At 34.6% G+C, this 20,030-nt stretch overlaps 1 pseudogene; it reads left to right on the forward strand.

Annotated features, from left to right (window-relative positions):
* Positions 1 to 2,197: 2,197 nt before the first annotated feature.
* Positions 2,198 to 13,180, forward strand: LOC142644248 (uncharacterized; annotated as a pseudogene).
* The last annotated feature ends 6,850 nt before the right edge of the window (positions 13,181 to 20,030 follow it).

Consider the following 20,030-nt stretch of genomic DNA (forward strand, 5'->3'; position numbering starts at 1 on the left):
ACGAAGAAAAGTTTAGATTTATATTTCGTTGGAATTTTTCAGTGCTCAGTATTTTTATATATACACACACGCTCCGTTGTGATAAGCATGGCTGGAAGTGGTAGATTTAGGCGTGATGGGTAAACTTGCTGCACAGTTGGGTTGTTAAGAAACTATGCCAAATTGATGGAATTGGGAAGAAAAACAAAACAAAAAAAAGTCTAAGGAGCACGGGTTTTGAGGTTTGACCGGTTATAGAAAAAAAAAAAAAAAAAAACTGCACTTAGTAGCACACGTCCTTGTCTACAGTGGCATAGTACTACTAGGTGCTAGCCTTACCTTTAAGGCATAGATGGTGGCAACATACATAAATATATATATATATATATATATATATATATATATATATATATATATATATATATATATATATTATGATTAGGTGGAATTTTGGTGTAAGAAAAGCAGACAATTATGAGATATTTTTTTTAATAGTCTTTCTTGAATTATATGATTATTGAGTAAATGGTGCTTGTAAATTGTTAGGTGAGATCTAAGAATTTTAGAGAAAGTGTCAGGGAGAAGTTCTTGTGGTGAGCTAGTTGAGGTAAGTAACATTGTCCTAATTGGGTTTTATTTTGCTTATATTAACGTATTTTTTAACTACTGAAAATTTGGTTATAATTGTTACAATTTTATTTCTATTGTATCACTAATTTCAAGTAAAGAATTATCACAAATATATTTGATTACTGAATTTATAATGTGTTTTGTTTAATTGCTTTTAGCTATATTGATTTAAAGTAAGGAATATAGAAATATCACAAATGTATTGAATTATTGAATATATGATTATATGTACATGCATTTGAATAAGATACATTTTTGTTAGAAATTATGATTCCATAATATATGATTATGGACAGTCTGACTATGATTTGATTCTAATACCCAAACCAATAGGAGTTATTCATTGGTACTCTGATATCCAGTCAGTGGGGGTTATTCATTGGTATTCTGATACCCAAACCAATGGGGGTTATTTATTGGTGCTTTGATACCCAGCTAATGAGAATTATTCATTGGTACTCTGATGCCTAGTCACGGAAATATAGCATGACCATAGTCATAAGATTGTTAAGTATATGAGTTACATTGAATATTTAACTATTTTGAGTTATTAAAACTGCTTATGTATTTTTGGAACTTATTGTAAGTTATAGATTTTGTTATATGGAAAACTAACTACCTTCTAAACCATCTATGATATAATTGTAAGATTAAAGTATGTGATCTATTTGCAACATATATTTTAAGATTATGAAACTTCTTAGTTATTTTTGAAAACCCATAGCATATTATAACTTTTGAAGATTCATATTACATCTTATTATTTTATAGATCTATTACTGGAAAAAACTTATTAGGATTTTGGTTACTTATTGAGTTGTCAACTCACCCCCCCCCCCTCTTTCTCCTTTTAGATTTTGATCAAGAAGAGTAGCATATATTTGGGCTTCCACTGGGATGTGCGCATGAGTGAAGTTTAGGAAATCAATTGAATAAGATTTGAACTTTTATGTTAAAGATTACCTTTGTTTGTGGACCTTTAGATTTAAAGGGTTTAGTTATTTTTATTTTGATGTTGGAAGATTATTATTTGGAGATCTTTTGAGAATTGCATTATTGAGGATATTTTCAACTTTATTGTTGAAATTTTCTTTGAGGATAACTCTTTAATTGTTAAGAGGGCCTTACACACTTGTAGGGTGTAAACTTTATAAGTGTGTGGCTGTTGTTGTGTGCCTAACTCTTACTTGGGTTTGGGGCGTGACAATATTTATGGTATCAGAGCTTTAGGTTGGATCCTTAGGCATTGATTTATGTAACTAAATGGTGAAAGGGGTAGAAATTAGGCATTTGGGGATACATTGTATAATATATACACTAAATGAGTTTCAGATCTGTTTTCTTTTTATCAGAAATTTGATAACATGTTGGTTTGTCATGTGCATAATGAACAAAGATTAGGATGCTACCTCGGAGCAAAAACACTGGGAACACTCCTAACAACTCAGGCAATGGTAGGAATCAGCAAGATGGGAACTAAGAGTTTAGGCAAGACTAAGGCCAGCCACCAGAGATGATCTAGATGATGTAGACCTTGGTTGGAGTAGTCCAACAACAGGTCACTACTGGAGATAACCTGGCTAGGATGATGGAGCAACGTCGAGGTCATCATGGTGGGATGATTGAACTCAAAAGGTTGTCTCCTCCAACTTTTGAGGGGACTACTGAGCCTATGGAAGCAGAAAAATGGATCATTGAGATGGAGAAAGTATTCCTAGTTCTTGAATGCTCTGAGGGTGAGAAAGTGACTTATGCAGCCTATATGTTGCGTGGAGATGCTTATGACTGGTGGCCGCTGGAAGAAGACAAACGTGGCCAAGAGACTGAGCCTTGGACTTAGGAGCTATTTAAGTTTGTATTCTATGAGAAATATTTTCCTAAGAGCATCTGTTTTCAGAAGGAAAAAGAGTTTATCAAGCTGACACAAGGTAATGTGACAGTTGCTCAGTATGAAGCAGAATTTTCCAGGTTAGCCAAATTTACTCCAACAATGGTGGTGGATGAAGAAACTAAGGCTCAGAGGTTTGAAGATGGATTAAGGTTCCGAATCAAGCAAGGAGTTATGCCCTTTGAGTTGACTACCTTTAGGGCAGTGGTGAGTAAGGCTTTATTAGTGGAGATGGGGCTTAATGAGGCTCAAACAAAAAGAGATAACAACCAAAAGAAGAGGCCAAGGCAAGGAGAGCAAAGCTCTAGCTTTCAAGCCAAGAAACAAGGAACACAACATACTGATACCAAGGCACTGCCAAAGTGCTCTCGATGTGGTAGGCCTCGTGCAGATAAGGATTGCCACTGGAATACTGGAGCATGTTTCTCATGTGGACAAAGTGGTCACAGGATTGCTAATTGTCCCCAACGGAAGGAGGGTCAGACCATTCCAAGACCAACAACAGGACAGAATCAGGGAGCAAGCCAAAGGCCTAAGATCCAAGGAAGGGTTTATGCACTCACTCAACAGGATGCTAATACTTCTAATGCGGTGGTAACAGGTATTATTCCAGTTTCCACAACTTATGCTTATGCATTGTTTGATCCTAGTGCCACTCACTCCTTCATATCTAGTAATTTTGCAAAGAAACATAATTTTAAATTTGAGCCTATGGAGTTTGAATTATGTGTGGATACCCCAGTTGGGGGTGCAGTAGTTATTGATAGTGTTTGCAAGTCTTGTGTTGTCAAAATAGTAGATAGAGAGTTACTTGTAGATCTAACATTGTTGGAGATGCGGGATTTTGACATAATCTACCCATTATGCCATAGTTGACTGTCATAGGAAGAAGGTAATTTTCCAAGTACCTGGTGAGATTGAGTTCTGTTTTGTGGGAAGTGGGGCATATACTTCTCCTCAGGTGATTTCAGCTTTACAAGCTAGACGTATGATGAGGAAAGGGTGTAAAGGATATCTGGCCACAGTGAGAGACACACAACAAGGTGAATTGAAGCTGGAGGACATTCCGAAAGTGAGAGAGTTTCCAGTGTTTCCAGAAGACTTGTTAGGGTTACCACCAGATAGGGAGATAGAGTTTTCTATTGACCTATTACCAGATTCTAGCCCAATTTCTAAAGCCCCATATCAAATGGCACCTGTTGAGTTAAGGGAATTAAAGGAACAATTGCAAGAATTGCTTGAAAAAGGCTTCATCAGGCCTAGTGTTTCCCCTTGGGGTGCACCTGTATTGTTTGTAAAGAAAAAGGATGGGAGCATGCGACTTTGCATTAATTATAGGGAGCTGAATAGGGTGACAGTGCGAAATAAGTACCCTTTACCAAGGATAGAGGATTTGTTTGATCAACACCAAGGAGCACGAGTTTTCTCTAAGATTGATCTTCGTTTCGGTTACCATCAATTGAAGATTAAGACTACTGATATGCCCAAGACAGCCTTCCGTACAAGATATGGCCATTATGAATTTTTGGTGATGCCTTTTGGCTTAACCAATGCACCAGCGGCCTTTATGGACTTGATGAATAGGGTGTTTAAACCCTTTTTAGATAAATTTGTTGTGGTTTTTATTGATGATATCTTGATATATTCTAAGAGTGTGGAGGAGCATGAGAATCATTTGAGGCTTGTACTGCAACTATTGCTAGAGAAGAAGTTGTATGCAAAGCTTAAAAAATGTGAATTTTGGCTAGATAGTGTTGCATTCCTTGGGGCATGTTGTATCTAAAGATGGGATTGTTGTTGACCCTAAGAAAGTGGAAGTAGTAGTAGAATGGAATAGACCAAACAGTGTGACAGAGGTTCATAGCTTTTTGGGACTGGCTGGTTATTACAGGAGGTTTGTTGAAGGATTTTCTCACTTAGCTATGCCTTTGACTCGCTTGACCCAAAAGGGAGCTAAGTTTGAGTGGACTAGAAAGTGTGAAGAAAGCTTCCAGGAATTGAAGAGAAGGTTGGTGTCAGCACCCATTCTCACCATACCTTCAGGTAGTGGAGGTTTCACCATTTATAGTGATGCCTCTAGGAAGGGCTTAGGGTGTGTTCTTATGCAGCAGGGGAAGGTAGTGGCTTATGCCTCTAGACAGTTGAAGCCTTATGAGCAAAATTATCCCACACATGACTTGAAGTTAGCTGCGGTGGTTTTTGCTCTAAAAATTTGGAGGCACTACTTGTATGGAGAACAGTGTGAGATATTCACTGAACACAAGAGCCTTAAATACCTCTTTACTCAGAAGGAGTTGAATATGAGACAAAGAAGGTGGTTCGAGCTATTAAAGGACTATGACCTGACTATTAGTTACCATCCTGGAAAAGCCAATGTGGTAGCTGATGCTTTAAGTAGGAAGTCCGCAGGAAATTTGGTAGCATTATTGACTACACAAAAACACATCCTGGAAGATTTGAGGAGGAGGAGGTTAGAAGTACGGTTTCATGAAGTAGAGGCACATATGGCAAACCTTAGAGTTCAGCCCACCTTGATTGAAAGGATAAAGATTGCACAAAGTAATGATCCACAGTTGAAGAAGATAAAAGATTTGATAAATCTAAGCTCTCAATCTGAGTTTTGCATTCATGAGGATGGATCCTTGAGGTTCGGTAATCGGCTTTGTGTACCAAATGATCCCGACCTTAAGGCAAAAATTCTAAAAGAGGCTCATAACACGAGTTACACGATACACCTAGGAGGCACTAAGATGTATTGGGATTTAAGGGAGACTTTTTGGTGGAACAACATGAAGAGGGAGATTGCTCAATATGTTGCTCAATGTCTAGTGTGTCAAAAAGTCAAGATGGAGCATCAAAGACCAGCTGGATTTTTGCAACCTCTTCCCATTCCGGAACGGAAGTGGGAGGACATTACTATGGACTTTGTGATGGGGCTGTCTAGAACCCCTACTGGTAAAGATGCAATTTGGGTGATTGTGGATCGGTTGACAAGATCTGCACACTTCTTGGCCATTAGGGTGGATTTCTCACTCGAAAGGTTAGCTAGATTGTTTATCAATGAAATAGTGAGATTGCATGGTGCACCTGTGTCTATTGTGTCTGATAGAGACCGAAGATTTGTGTCTCAATTTTGGGAGAGCGTGCATAAGGCAATGGGTACTAACTTGAAGTTTAGCACAACCTTTCACCCTCAAACAGATGGACTTTCAGAAAGAACTATCCAAACATTGGAAGATATGCTGAGAGCTTGTGTAATTGATTTCAAGGGTTCATGGGATGAACATTTTCCTTTGGTGGAGTTTGCATATGATAATAGCTACCAAGCAAGTATTAAAGCGGCACCATATGAGGCTTTATATGGTAGGAAGTGTAGGTCTCCTATATGTTGGGATGATGTTGGAGAAAGAAGACTGTTGGGTCCTGAGATTGTATAGCAAACAGTAGACAAAATTCAGTGATTAAAGGGCGGCTACAAACAGCTCAAAGTAGGCAGAAGAGTTATGCAGACCTTAGAAGAAGGAAATTAGAGTTCCAAGTGGGTGATCATGTGTTCTTGAAGATTTCACCTACTAAAGGAGTTATGAGATTTGGTTTTCGAGGTAAATTGAGCCCTCGTTTTGTAGGACCTTTTGAAGTCTTGGAGAGGGTGGGTAATGTTGCTTAGAGGCTCGCCTTACCACCTTCTTTATCAGGGGTACATAATGTTTTCCATGTCTCAATGTTGAGGAAATATGTTCCAGACCCTAGTCATGTAGTGGATTATGAGCCTCTAAAATTAAGAGATGATTTAACTTATGAAGAGCCACCAGTTAAAATTGTGGACAAAAAGGAACAAGAGTTGAAGCGTCGTACCATACATTATGTCAAGGTTCAATGGAGGAACCTATCTGTGAGAGAGGCTACATGGGAGTTAGAAGATGAAATGAAGGAGAAATACCCATACCTTTTTGAGAACTCAGGTATGTCAAGTTTAGAGGACTAAACTTCTTTTAAGGGGGGGGGGGGGGAGAATGTAATAGCCGGAAAGAAAAAAATAATAAAAAGGAATTAAAATGAGGGGTATTTAAGTAAATTTGTTTATGGGGTCAATTGTTATAATTAAAATTACTAAGGGGTTTTTAGAAAATAAGACTGAGTCAGCGTATACTGACAGATGTTTTGAGGAAGGAGACTAGCCAAAATACTCAAGTAGAGAAGGTTTGACTGCACAATTGAGGTAAGAGCCTAAGAATTTCTCTCTTGTTAAATCTAAGCTTATTTGGAATTAGAGTATATTTTTTTATGTGGATATTTTAACCGGTAGTGAAGCTATTTAATTATTTAAGAGTTTTATTGATGCAACGAAGAAAAGTTTAGATTTATATTTCGTTGGAATTTTTCAGTACTCAGTATTTTTATATATACACACATGCTCCGTTGTGATAAGCATGGCTGGAAGTGGTAGATTTTAGGCGTGATGGGTCAACTTGTTGCACAGCTGGGTTGTTAAGAAACTGTGCCGAATTGATGGAATTGGGAAGAAAAACAAAACAAAAAAAAATTCTAAGGAGCACGGGTTTTGAGGTTTGACCGGCTATAGGAAAAAAAAAGAAAAAAGAAAAGAAGAAGCTGCACGTAGTAGCACACGTCCTTGTCTATAGTGGCATAGTACTACTAGGTACTAGCCTTACCTTTAAGGCATAGATGGTGGCAGCATATATATATATGGCGAAAAATCCATTTTAATCCCTACATTTTCACATGATTCCCATTTTAGTTTCTAACTTTTTTTTCCACCGATTTTAGTCCATATCCTGGAAAACGCCTCTCGTTTTAGTCCCTGACATTACATCAGAGACGGAATTTGCACAATTGACAAACGGAATAAACTAAAAATATTGAAATAATGCCCACAAATGCCACGTCATTTTTTAAAAACAAAGAATTAATTTCTAAATTTTAACTAAATGAAAAAAAAGAGGAAAAAATTGAAATAAAAATAAAAACCTAGAAAAGTAAGAAAATTCAAAACCTATAAGAAAAAAAAGAACAAGAACAAACCCAAAAAAAAAAAATAGCATTGAAGCTCAAGGAAGTTGTCATCTGTAGCTACAATCTTATCTCTCTCCTCCCTACTTTTCCTTAAAATTTTTTTTTTTTCTTCTATTTCTTTCTTCTCTATTCAGTTCGCTTGTCTCTCTCTCTCTCTCTCTCTCTTTCTTCTCTGTTCAGTGTTTATCTTTTTTTTTCTCCTTTTTTCATCGGTTCTCTGCTTCTCCTTTTTTCATCGTTCTCTCTCCTTTTTTGGGTTTCGGTGGGTCTGGCTGTGGGTGATCGCAATTCTTGGGTCACTTCTCACCAGTGGATCGTGGTCTTCGAATCTCTGTGGTGGTGAATCGTGGGCCGTTCTCTCTCCTTTTTCTGGGTTTTGGTGGGTCCGGCTGTGGGTGATCGCCGTTCTTGGGTCACTTCTCACCGGTGGATTGTGGTCTTCAAATCTCCGTGGTGGTGAATCGTGGACCATTCTCTCTCCTTTTTCTGGGTTTTGGTGGGCCTGGCTATGGGTGATCGCGGTTCTTGGGTCACATTGTTTCTGTGTGTCACTTTGATTCTGTGGGTAACGGTGTTTTAGAGTAGGTGATGTGGGTTGATTCGGTGGCTATGGATTGAGGCTGGGTTTTTGGTGGTGGTTATTGTTTTCTGGGTTTGTTCTTGTTCTTCTTCTTCTTCTGGGTTTTGAATTTTCATACTTTTCTAGGTTTTGTGGGTAAGCTTGATTTAACCGATTCTGTTTTTGGTGTTTTGAGCTCAAATTTTAAATTATGAAATAGTAAGTTTGATCAGATCCAGTGTAATTTGAATGTAGTCGATTATTTCTTGAATATTGATTTTCCTTTTGAATTTTAGTACTTTGATTTTTTTTGGATGATAAATTTTCTAGGTTTGTATTCTTTGGGTTTTGAAAATTTTGGGTGCTCAGGGTTTAATTTTCAGGGTTTGTATTATTTGGGTTTTCTGGGTTTGTTCTTGCTCTTGTTCTCCTGGGTTTTGAATTTTCTGAGTTTTTGAATTAGTTAAAATTTAGAAATTAATTTTTTGTTTTTAAAAAATGACGTGGCATTTGTGGGCATTATTTAATATTTTTAATTTATTCCGTTTGCCAGTTGTGCAAATTCCATCTTTGATGTAATGTTAGGGACTAAAATGAGAGGTGTTTTCCAGGATAAGGACTAAAATCGGTGGAAAAAAAAGTTAGGGACCAAAGTGGGAATCGTGTGAAAATGTAGGGACTAAAATGGGTTTTTTGCCTATATATATATATTATGATTAGGTGGAATTTTGGTGTAAGAAAAGAAGACAATTATGAGATATTTTTTTTAATAGTCTTTCTTGAATTATATGATTATTGAGTAAATGGTGCCTGTAAATTGTTAGGTGAGATCTAATGATTTTAGAGAAAGTCTTAGGGAGAAGTTCTTGTGGTGAGCTAGTTGAGGTAGGTAACCTTGTCCTAATTGGGTTTTATTTTGCTTATATTAACGTATTTTTTAACTACTGAAAATTTGGTTATAATTGTTACAATTTTATTTCTATTGTATCACTAATTTCAAGTAAAGAATTATCACAAATATATTTGATTACTGAATATATAATGTGTTTTGTTTAATTGCTTTTAGCTATATTGATTTAAAGTAAGGAATATAGAAATATCACAAATGTATTGAATTATTGAATATATGATTATATGTACATGCATTTGAATAAGATACATTTTTGTTAGAAATTATGATTCCATAATATATGATTATGGACAGTCTGACTATGATTTGATTCTAATACCTAAACCAATAGGAGTTATTCATTGGTACTCTGATATCCAGTCAGTGGAGGTTATTCATTGGTATTCTGATACCCAAACCAATGGGGGTTATTTATTGGTGCTTTGACACTCAGCCAATGAGAATTATTCATTGGTACTCTGATACCTAGTCACAGAAATATAGCATGACCATAGTCATAAGATTGTTAAGTATATGAGTTACATTGAATATTTAACTATTTTGAGTCATTAAAACTGCTTACGTATTTTTGGAACTTATTGTAAGTTATAGATTTTGTTATATGGAAAACTAACTACCTTCTAAACCATCTATGATATAATTGTAAGATTAAAGCATGTGATCTATTTGCAACATATATTTTAAGATTATGAAACTTCTTAGTTATTTTTGAAAACCCATAGCATATTATAACTTTTGAAGATTCATATTACATCTTATTATTTTACAGATCTATTGCTGGATAAAACTTATTAGGATTTTGGCTACTTATTGAGTTGTCAACTCCCCCTCCCCCCTCTTTCTCCTTTCAGATTTTGATCCGAAAGAGTAGCATATGTTTTGGCTTCTGTTGGGATGTGTGCATGAGTGAAGTTTAGGAAATCAATGGAATAAGATTTGAACTTTTATGTTGAAGATTTCCTTTTTTGTGGACCTTTAGATTTAAAGGGTTTAGTTATTTTTATTTTGATGTTGGAAGATTATTATTTGGAGATCTTTTGAGAATTGCATTATTGAGGATATTTTCAAATTTATTGTTAAAATTTTCTTTGAGGATAACTCTTTAATAATTAAGAGGGCCTTACACATTTGTAGGGTGTAAATTTTATAAGTGTGTGGCTGTTGTCACGTGCCTAACTTTTACTTGGGTTTGGGGCATGACACAGAGTGTGCCTGCTCTGATACCACTTGATAGGTCAAGAATGTATTGACCTTTTGTAATGAATTAATTGATTTATTAGCCAAGTTTATTAATTAATTAAGTTAATATGCAATATACGTGGCAGCATAAACAAATCACCAACTAAAATAAAGTGCAGCGGAAAATAAAGTTGACACGGTGATTTGTTTACGAATGGGGAAAAACCACCGAGGCAAAACTCCACCGGGTGATTTTAAGGTCACCACTCTCGAGAATCTTCTATTATCACAACAAGTAGTTACAAGTAAAGGAATCTCAGTACCTTATATCAACCTACAGTTGAACCCTTATGCCAATACACAATTGGACTTATTTTGTAGTGATAATCTCTCATTTTCAATGCACGACTCTCAGTACGTGACTAACCAATTGATGCGCGGATCCTAGTACGTGGCTTACTCCTTTGCACGAATCCTAGTATGTGACTCACTCACCAACTTGAGGAAGAAGAATGTTGGCTGCAAAGTTCTTCACTTCACCAACAATGAAAGATTAAGAAGCACCTGGTTATAAAACCCTAAGGCACAAAGACACAGTAGCTTCTACAGAGATAAAAAGGCACCGGTCACCTTTTTCATGTGTTCTCCTTGTATTCTCTTATGTAACGGCCTTTAAAATAAGTCTTATATATGTCTAGGGTTGTGAGAAAAAAAACCCTACACATACATGTCAGCATGGGCCGAAAATCATATTTGAAAATTATTATTTCGTAAATCTTGCAGATACCCTATCTATTGAGCAATTATCGAGCCTCGGGCTGAAACAGCTTTTTAAACCTCAATAGATACTAGCTGTCGAGTTAGCTGTCAAGAGCTATCGAGAGGTGTCGAGAGCTGTTAAGCGTTAATGAATCAGCACTTCTTCACTTGTTGAAAGCTATCAAGAGGTGTCGAGAGATGTCGAGAGCTGTTGAGCTTTAATGAATCAACACTTCTTCACTTGTTTATTGGACAGACTTGCATGGCTTTAACACTTGAACTTGAAACCTTGTTTCTTGAAACATTAAGCACATCCTAGATCTACCCAAATACAAGTAAAGTACGTTTTGATAAAGGATTAGCCAATTGCATAAAATGTTGACATATGTTTCTAACATAAATCACATTTGTCCTAACAAACTGCAGTTGGATTATCAGAGTGCTGAACAAAGAAAGGATCTTTACTCGACCCTTGGTCATCGGTGATGCGCCACTCGGCATCAGGCATAATTCTAAGAGATAGATCTTTCACTGCTCTGATACCATGTAAAATAAGATTGAATGAAAAATATTTGTCTGAATTATATTTGTTGTGTATAGAACTTTTACATTGGTCTGAATATATAGATGTTGTTACAATGATCAGACAAAAATATTGACAACCTAATCCCATAATTGTAACTAGACAGAATAGTAACAACTACTAAATCCCATAATTACAACTGATTGGAAACCCCTTAATTGAGCTGATTGGGAATCCCTTAATTGTCTCTAATATAAATTGTCAAAAAGGGTAAGCAGATAGTATAATATTGCTGCTAACTCTGGTTATATTCAATGATGTTTCTTTTCTATTTTTCCTCATGTTTCTTCTAATCTTCCTTATTCTTCTGATCTTGTTACTTCCATTGCTCCTACTTTTTCCCTTGATATTTCCATACCAGTTTCTTTAGACCCTTCTAACTTTGTTGAGTCTATTCCTACTTCAGCTTCATTAGAGACTCCTAGTACTAATCCTTCTATCTCAAAACCTATTTCTGATTCTGATTCTGCTACTCTTCCCACTACTCATTCTATGCCCCCTATTGTTCTTCCTTCTGACCAGTCTATGCCTCCTCCTTTAAGAAGATCCACTAGACCTCATATTCGCCCCTCCTACCTTTCAGATTACTCTTGTAAGTTTGTTAGTGCCAAGCCTCAATTTGGTCTGCCTTATACTATTTTAGGCTTCTTGAGCTATTCTTACTTGGGACCTACCTTTAAGTCCTTTGTTCTAGCAGTCATTGCTGCTCCTTCAGAACTTGTTTCCTTTCATCAGGCTGTGCAATTTTCTGAATGGAGGACTGCTATGGACAAAGAGATTGAAGCTTTAGAGGTGAATAATACTTGTACTTTAGCCCCTTTGCCCCCTAGTAAGACTGCTATAGGCTACAAGTGGGTTTATAGGATCAAATACTTACCTGATGGGTCTATTGAGAGGTATAAGGCTCGTTTAGTTGCTAAGGGATTTACTCAGAAGCATGGCCTTGATTATTCTGAGACTTTTTCCCCAGTTGCCAAATCTATTTCTGTCAGAATTGTGCTTTCCTTGGCAACTGTGAAAGGGTGGTTTTTACATGAAATGGATGTCAATAATGCATTCTTGCATGGTGATTTGGTTGAAGATGTCTATATGTCTTTGCCACCTAGCTTTGACAACAAGGGGGTGGGTTTAGTTTGCAAGTTAAATAAGAGTTTATATGGTTTCAAACAAGCTTCAAGACAATGGTTTGAGAAATTTTCAGCTGCCTTATTGCAAATGGGCTTTATGCAGTCCAAATCAGATTATTCATTGTTCACACATTCACAAGGAGCTTCCTTTACTGTACTCTTGGTTTATGTTGATGATATCTTGCTTACAGGTAATAATCCTACTTGTGTTATTGCTTTAAAGAAATTTCTTGATGATAAATATGGCTTAAAAGACCTTGGTTCCTTAAGGTACTTCTTGGGTTTAGAAGTTGCAAGGACTAATGCAGGTATTAGTCTAACCCAAAGGAAATATGCCTTGGAGAATTTGAAAGACATAGGCTTTATGGGCTACAAACCTGTCATATTTCCTATGGAACAAAATTTGAGGTTGTCTAAGTATGAAGGGAAATTGCTTGCTGAACCAGCGATGTATAGAAGGCTCATAGGCAGATTGTTGTACTTAACATTGACAAGGCCTGACATAACATATGTTGTGCACAAATTGAGCTAATTTGTGTCACAGCCTAGAGAACCTCATTTGTTGGCAGCACATAGGGTTCTTCAATTTATCAAGGGGTCACTAGGCAAAGGGATTTTCTTCCCTAGTGATTTAGAGTTGCATATTAAGTCTTTTTGTGAAGCAGATTGGGCTGGATGCCCTAATACCCGTAGGTCTCTTACAGGATATGTAGTGTATTTGGGTGATTCCTTGATATCATGGAGATCAAAGAAGCAAGGGGTGGTGTCTAGGTCCTTTGCAAAAGCTAAGTATAGGGCAATGGCTAGTGTGGCTTGTGAGATTACTTGGGTAATGCAGTTACTTAAAGACTTACAAATTGAACATCATAGACCTGCAATGTTATTTTGTGACAATCAAGCAGCCTTATACATAGCTGCAAGCCCAATTTTCCATGAACAAACCAAACATATAGAAGTTGATTGTCATCTAGTCAGGGACAAGATGTTGGAAATAAAATAAAGACTTTTCATGTAGCAACCAATTCTCAAGTTGCTGATATATTTACTAAAGTTTTAGGCATGGCAGCATTTACAAGGCTATCAGGAAAATTGGGAATGAAAGATATATTTCAACCTAAAGTTTTGCAAGCAGCTAATTCAATTCAAGTCACAGAGTCTAAGACACTGGACTTGAGGGAGAGTGTTGAAGCTGAAATGAGAGATCAACGACAGGATAAGCAAAACAACAACAGTGGTAGAAAGTCTAAGCACAAAATGGCAAAGGAGAAAAGGAAAGGAAAATGCACCGTTTAACTTAATAGGAGTTAGTTATTCTTTATGCCAGATGTCCTTGTATTATTGGCTGAACTTTGAAGAAGCAGTTATGTAGTTTAGGCGCCAAATTTTAGTCTCTATTTTTCATATGTATAAATAGCTCTTAGTTCATTTTTGGTAACAACTTGTATTAGAACTTTCCAGATTAGTGAATAACAGATTTCTATCTCAAAGCTCTTTGCAAGTTCTTCGTGTTTTCTTCTTGTTTTACAGCAAGGCAGCAGGAGAGGAAACAGACTGAAGAAGTAAAAAGCGTTGCACAGCCATGATGTTAGAAAAAATATCATCAAACCATTCTGTTTAAAAACTTGTCATATAGATGGTGATATAATCTTATTTGTATTTAGCTGTTTTTTAAGCGTGTTCAAACCTTTTTCTATTTGCTCAGAAGCATAATGGAGAATTGGGCACATCATCTGGTACTTCAGGAAAAACAGTTGAAGCAAGTAAAGACTTGGAAGAAAAAGATAACATATTTGTGTCATTTTTTCTTTGCCGAGACTTGAAAATTTTTGGCAATGTCTAGGGAAGCTTTTGTTTTTCACTTACTATGATTGCCTAATAGGGTTAATAAATTCTTTGTAATCCAAGCTCAAAAAATATGCTCCCATCAATCATCAAAATCTGGTGTATATATCTTCAAGTGTCAGTTTCAAGTGTACAAATAGAACATTAAAAGGCATGAGCATCGTCCACATACATGCAGTACAGCAGTAGGTACTCAAATTTATAATCAATTCCAGACCTCCATAGTCATGTATTTTGGATAAACATGAGCTTCCAAATGGTTAAAATCTCTCCTGAACTTGATGGTTTGAAAAAAAAAAAAAATTTAGATCTTGTTGTTATGCTAATTCAGAAGTTTATTTATTTGACAAACTTGCTAAAAATAGAAAGGGATATGTTGATATTACGTTTAAATACCTTAAATTGATTCAGAAGCTTACTCATATAGTCTAAACTTGGTTGTGGTTTAATTGACAGAAGTTCATTTAATTGGAGAATATGTTGTGATGTTGATAAAATGATCATTGATCTTTCAACTTCCAGTGCACAATCATCTATTTGCTCTTCTACATTTCTTTTTTTCTTTGTTTCGATGAATAATTGAACAAATTCTGAGAATTATAGAAAATGATAAAATTTCAGTTCATCATTTTCAGTTTCCATTGTTTAGACAAGTATGTTAAAAATTTAAGAAATCAGAATATTTTAATATATGCAATGATGATGGTAATGGTAATAATTTGATGTTGGTGGCAGTATGATGCCATACTGTTTGTGGTGATGGTGGTAGCAGTGGCAGCAATACTACAATAGTAGTAAGTGACAATGACGGTGGCAAATACAGGGTAATGGTTTGACAAAACTGCATATTACCTTCAGAAAAATATATTTGTGATTTGTTAACCCCTTCAACAACACTTCGTATCCATTTCCCTTTATATTATGCACATAACTTGTGAGAAAGAAGGAATTTGTTATATGACAGAAGGAGAGAGAATGCAACGGTTGAAAACTCAACTTTTAAAATAATTGATATATCATATAGGGATATCACTTAAGCCCAAAAATTTAAGTTTATGAGTTTGGACCCAACAATATTATATTAAATATATGTCCTTGTCGTTATTATTTAATGTGAGACTTCATTCATAGGTGTGTACCCAACATTTCTTATAAAGAAGAAGAAGAGGAGGAGGAGGAGGTGTGTACCCAACATTCATTGATTCCTTTACAATATGTTAATTTGGATTTTGTTACATTATGTTTACATAGATTTAGAATGTAATAGTTTATAAACATAACTACTTTTCTTAATTTATTAATGTAAACAATAAAAAAAGAAAAAAACTATTTTCTTAGTGTATATGTACGTTTCCTATGAAAAAGTTTAGACAAAAAGTTTATATTTATGTTTTAAAAATATATTTACATTTAATTTTATGCAACTCAAGAAATCAAATGAATTTGCACTAACTAATTGTTTTCAAACACATTATACTGGTACAGGTACGCTATAAGGAAATAATAATTCCTGAAAAATTAGAATACATGTACAATAGGGAGGTATGTATTAATTAATTATTAAATATTAAATATATTTTATTTTTATTTTTATATATTGTTAATCATTTATTTTTAATATATTGTTAAAGATATATAAATTTAAGAGCAAAATTGAAATTTATCTTTTTTAGAATCGAAAATTTGATGTTAAGAGCAAAAATGTAGTATGTAGTAGACAAAATAATCATTTATTTAGTCATGATAGATAAAGGAAGTTAAGGATTATCAAAAAAAAGAAAAAGATAAAGGAAGTTAAGAGGCAAATATGAAACTATAGAAAACAATTCTATCTTATTTTGAAGTTGTTGCCAAACATAGGAAAATGAAATAGTTTTCCAAAAAATACGTTTTGAAAAATGACTCACTTTTTAAAACATATCTCTTTTATGTATGCTAAATTCAAATCTAATTTCTTATTCAACGGCAATAAACCAATTGAGCTAATATAGAACAATACTCATTTCAATACTAAGGGACAGGGTTGAGAGCTTGCAACTGAGCAGATACCTTTTGGTAATTCTAAAGGATATATCTACAGGTCAAATCATTATTCAAATGCCCCAAATCCCAACTAGAATCAATGGGCATACGATAGTCTTTTGCAATTAGATATGCCGTTGCATTGTGAAGTATGAAATTATGCACTGCTTTTTTTCTTTCCTTTTTTTTTTAAAAAAGTAGTGAAGACATATTCTAAATAAGATAACTATAAAAGGGCTAAAAGCTTAAGGCCAATGAAGAGGCACTTTGACTGTACGTCATTTACCTCCAAAGCCAATTTAATATATCCAAACATTCATATTAAAAGAAAATCCTTCTCCAAAAAAAAAAAAATAATAATAATTATCCAAACAAAAGTTTTCTCACATTATTCTGGAATAGAATGTGCTATCCTAGTCCATGATCGAGTTAACTAAAACCACACGCCAAACAGACCCTTGGTAAGGACTATACACCGTTTATAAATCCTTGTCCCTATTAGAAAAGTCCTGTCCACATCCGTTACAAAAAAAAAAAAATAATAATAATAATAACTAGTCGCTAACCCGTGTGATGCACGGGATGGTTGGTTAAATAACAATTACAAATAATCATACAAAGCGCGCAAAATATGTTCTTTGATTATAAACGTAGGGTGTTTCACATAACACATAAAGATCACACCTTGGTCACTCTATGTAGATGAAAAAATTATTGCCAACATTCCAATAGCTCATACACAAATTTGGGCATAATATGAATTCTCATAATGCTCAATTGCAAATCAATTTATAGTCTACCACCAATATAAATCATATAAAAAAATTTATTGATAAAATGAATATTTAAATGTGTAAATAATCTCATGAAAGCATTAGCAAGACCATGCATTTGCTACCAGGGAATAATATGCCACATAAACACATGGGGGGCACTATGCCACTATCTCTTATAAGAAGCAACTCATAAACACAATATTCAAAACTTTGAAAAGAAACGGCTGACAAATAGTCTAAGTATCTCTGCTTATCTACTCCTTATGGCCCCCAATTTTGATTATGCTGGCTTCTTAGAAACTGTTGAGGAGATCATTTGCAACAACATATATTTGTGTCAGATGCATCTAATTTCCTTTAGATACATCTTAAGTACATGCAAAAAATAGTAGTTTGAAAGAGTGTCTATTTGAAAGGAATCAAACGAAATGCCTATATATTTCAGTTTCAACTATCTCAATAAACAATTAAAACCAAATTTCATAAACTCTTTGGATACATCTTAAGTAAGACATACAATCAAATTCAGAAACACCAAATGTTGGGTTGAAAGTAATACACAATTATTTGAAGCAGTGCTATTAGGCTCAGCCAAGCCACTCTCTATGGAAAAAAATTTAAAATACAGTAAGGTTCATTTAAATAGAGACAATGCAATAATGTATTAATAGCTATTTCTATGAGCAAGAAAATAAAAAATATTTGAAGCAATTGCTTGAAATCATTTAAGTACATGTCATCAATGAAGCTGCTTGAAATCATTTTAAGTACATACCATCAATGAAGCTACAACATTAACATTGTTCATAAAATTATTTTATTATTTGTAGCACAAGTTCTTGGTTTGTGATAAGCAATGTGGGCATGTAAGATATACATTGGTGCCTGGAAATCTACAAAATCACCTACACAAAAACAAAAAAGGAGAGAGTTAAATCAATGATTGTGTAATAATCATAGTGCAGTTTAGATTGAGATGAATTCTAAATGCACGTTTAGTCTCCTCCTTTTTTGGGTCTATAAAATAAACAAAATCATAGATGCATTGCAAAAAAACACCAATTGATTTGATCAATCTATGATCAAATTCGAATGGAGTACATACGTTCATATTATGCTATTCTTTTTTATTTATTAGAAAAATTAACAACTTTCCTAATACCTGAACAACATGAACTTTTATAAAGGAAAGAAGAGAGAGACCAACCACAACAAATTAATATCTTTCCTGATATTTAGTTTTTTAAAAGTTGGCAATATCATGCAAAGGTTTGCATTTTGAATTCTCAACTCCAAATATTTTCCTTGTTCATGACCTTTATTTTTTTTTATTTTTTTTTTGTATATAATACAACAATCACACTCAATACTTAAAATTAGGACTCAGATTCATTAACTTATAATTCGAAGAATTTTAAAGCAGCACCTATCAAAATGAATACTTATGGCAGTCTCAATTTTCAATCAATCTTGTATTCCCAAAATAAGGCTACATTGAACAAATCAGAAATCTAACAAACAGGCAAGTGAATTGCAATCTGCACTTCAATTTTCTTCAATTGGACAAAGACATAGGAAATGAAAAGATGGAAAAAAATGACATCAACAAAGACAGATGTAAGCAAGAATCTACCTAAATAATCCTCTCTATAACTGAAATTTCGCAACCAACATTAGGAAGGAATTATAGTTGGATTCAAAATTGGAGTCACATATATTACAGCACTTGCAACTCATGTTGATATAAGCGTCTTAGGATGCTCAGAACATTCTATGACAAAACTTAAAATTGAATGAAAAAGATGGCATAAAGAAATTGAAACGAATCCTCTAACAATGACAAAACCATAACCTAAATAAAGAAAACTTTAAAATCTCACAAAAGTATACCAAAAAGGAAAAATATTCTAACCAAAAAACAATAATTGACAAAACAGATCCCCAGAAATTGGAAAAATAAAATGGGAAATCAGGGTACCTTTAACCCTGATTCAATTATTGTTTTTTGGCATAAGACCCAATGTCTGGTACAAAAACACGGTATATTGCAATTGGAGAAAAAGACGAAAAAGAATGAAAATAAGAAATCATAATTAATTAGGAAGATGGAATCTTAACAACAGTGAACAATATAGAAGTATTAAGGCATAAACAATGCAAGAATGGAACCTTTGTTGTTGCAAGGAAGGAACGGCACAAAAGCAGCAGAAGAAACTATACAACATGATGGAAGGAAAAAAAAGAAAGAAGCTATACAACAGTAAAAACTAATCTGAACCGTAAATTTAAAACTATCTTCACATTAAGATAGGGTTTTGATTGAAATTAACAAAACCCACTACGGGCTCCAAACCCATCAATCTAAAAGAGAAAACACTCCCAAACAAAACCCTAAATCATATTCAACAGTAAAACTTATAAAATTTTTTTTAGAAAAGTTACTGGTAATAGAGTCTGAGAAAGACTGGTCTCTAACGGTAGTAAAAAGAAATCACAGAGTGGGTCTAATTTCTAAGCTTTTCTCTACAGCCAACGGCAAAAACAAAAAATGCAAAAAATTGCAGACCATAAACTCAAACGCAATAGCCAAACTGAAAAACACAGAAGAATTAACCCCAAAATTTTTAAATATACATAGAAAATAAAATTGAAGTATGCCTCAACCAATTAGTATTAAAGTGGGTAGTGCCTGGAAACGTAGATTTTAAAAAAATTACCACAAAATTTGCCTCCACTGATTTG

This window comes from Castanea sativa, chromosome 7 (genome assembly GCF_040712315.1).
Source record: "Castanea sativa cultivar Marrone di Chiusa Pesio chromosome 7, ASM4071231v1".
Classification (NCBI taxonomy): Eukaryota; Viridiplantae; Streptophyta; class Magnoliopsida; order Fagales; family Fagaceae; genus Castanea; species Castanea sativa.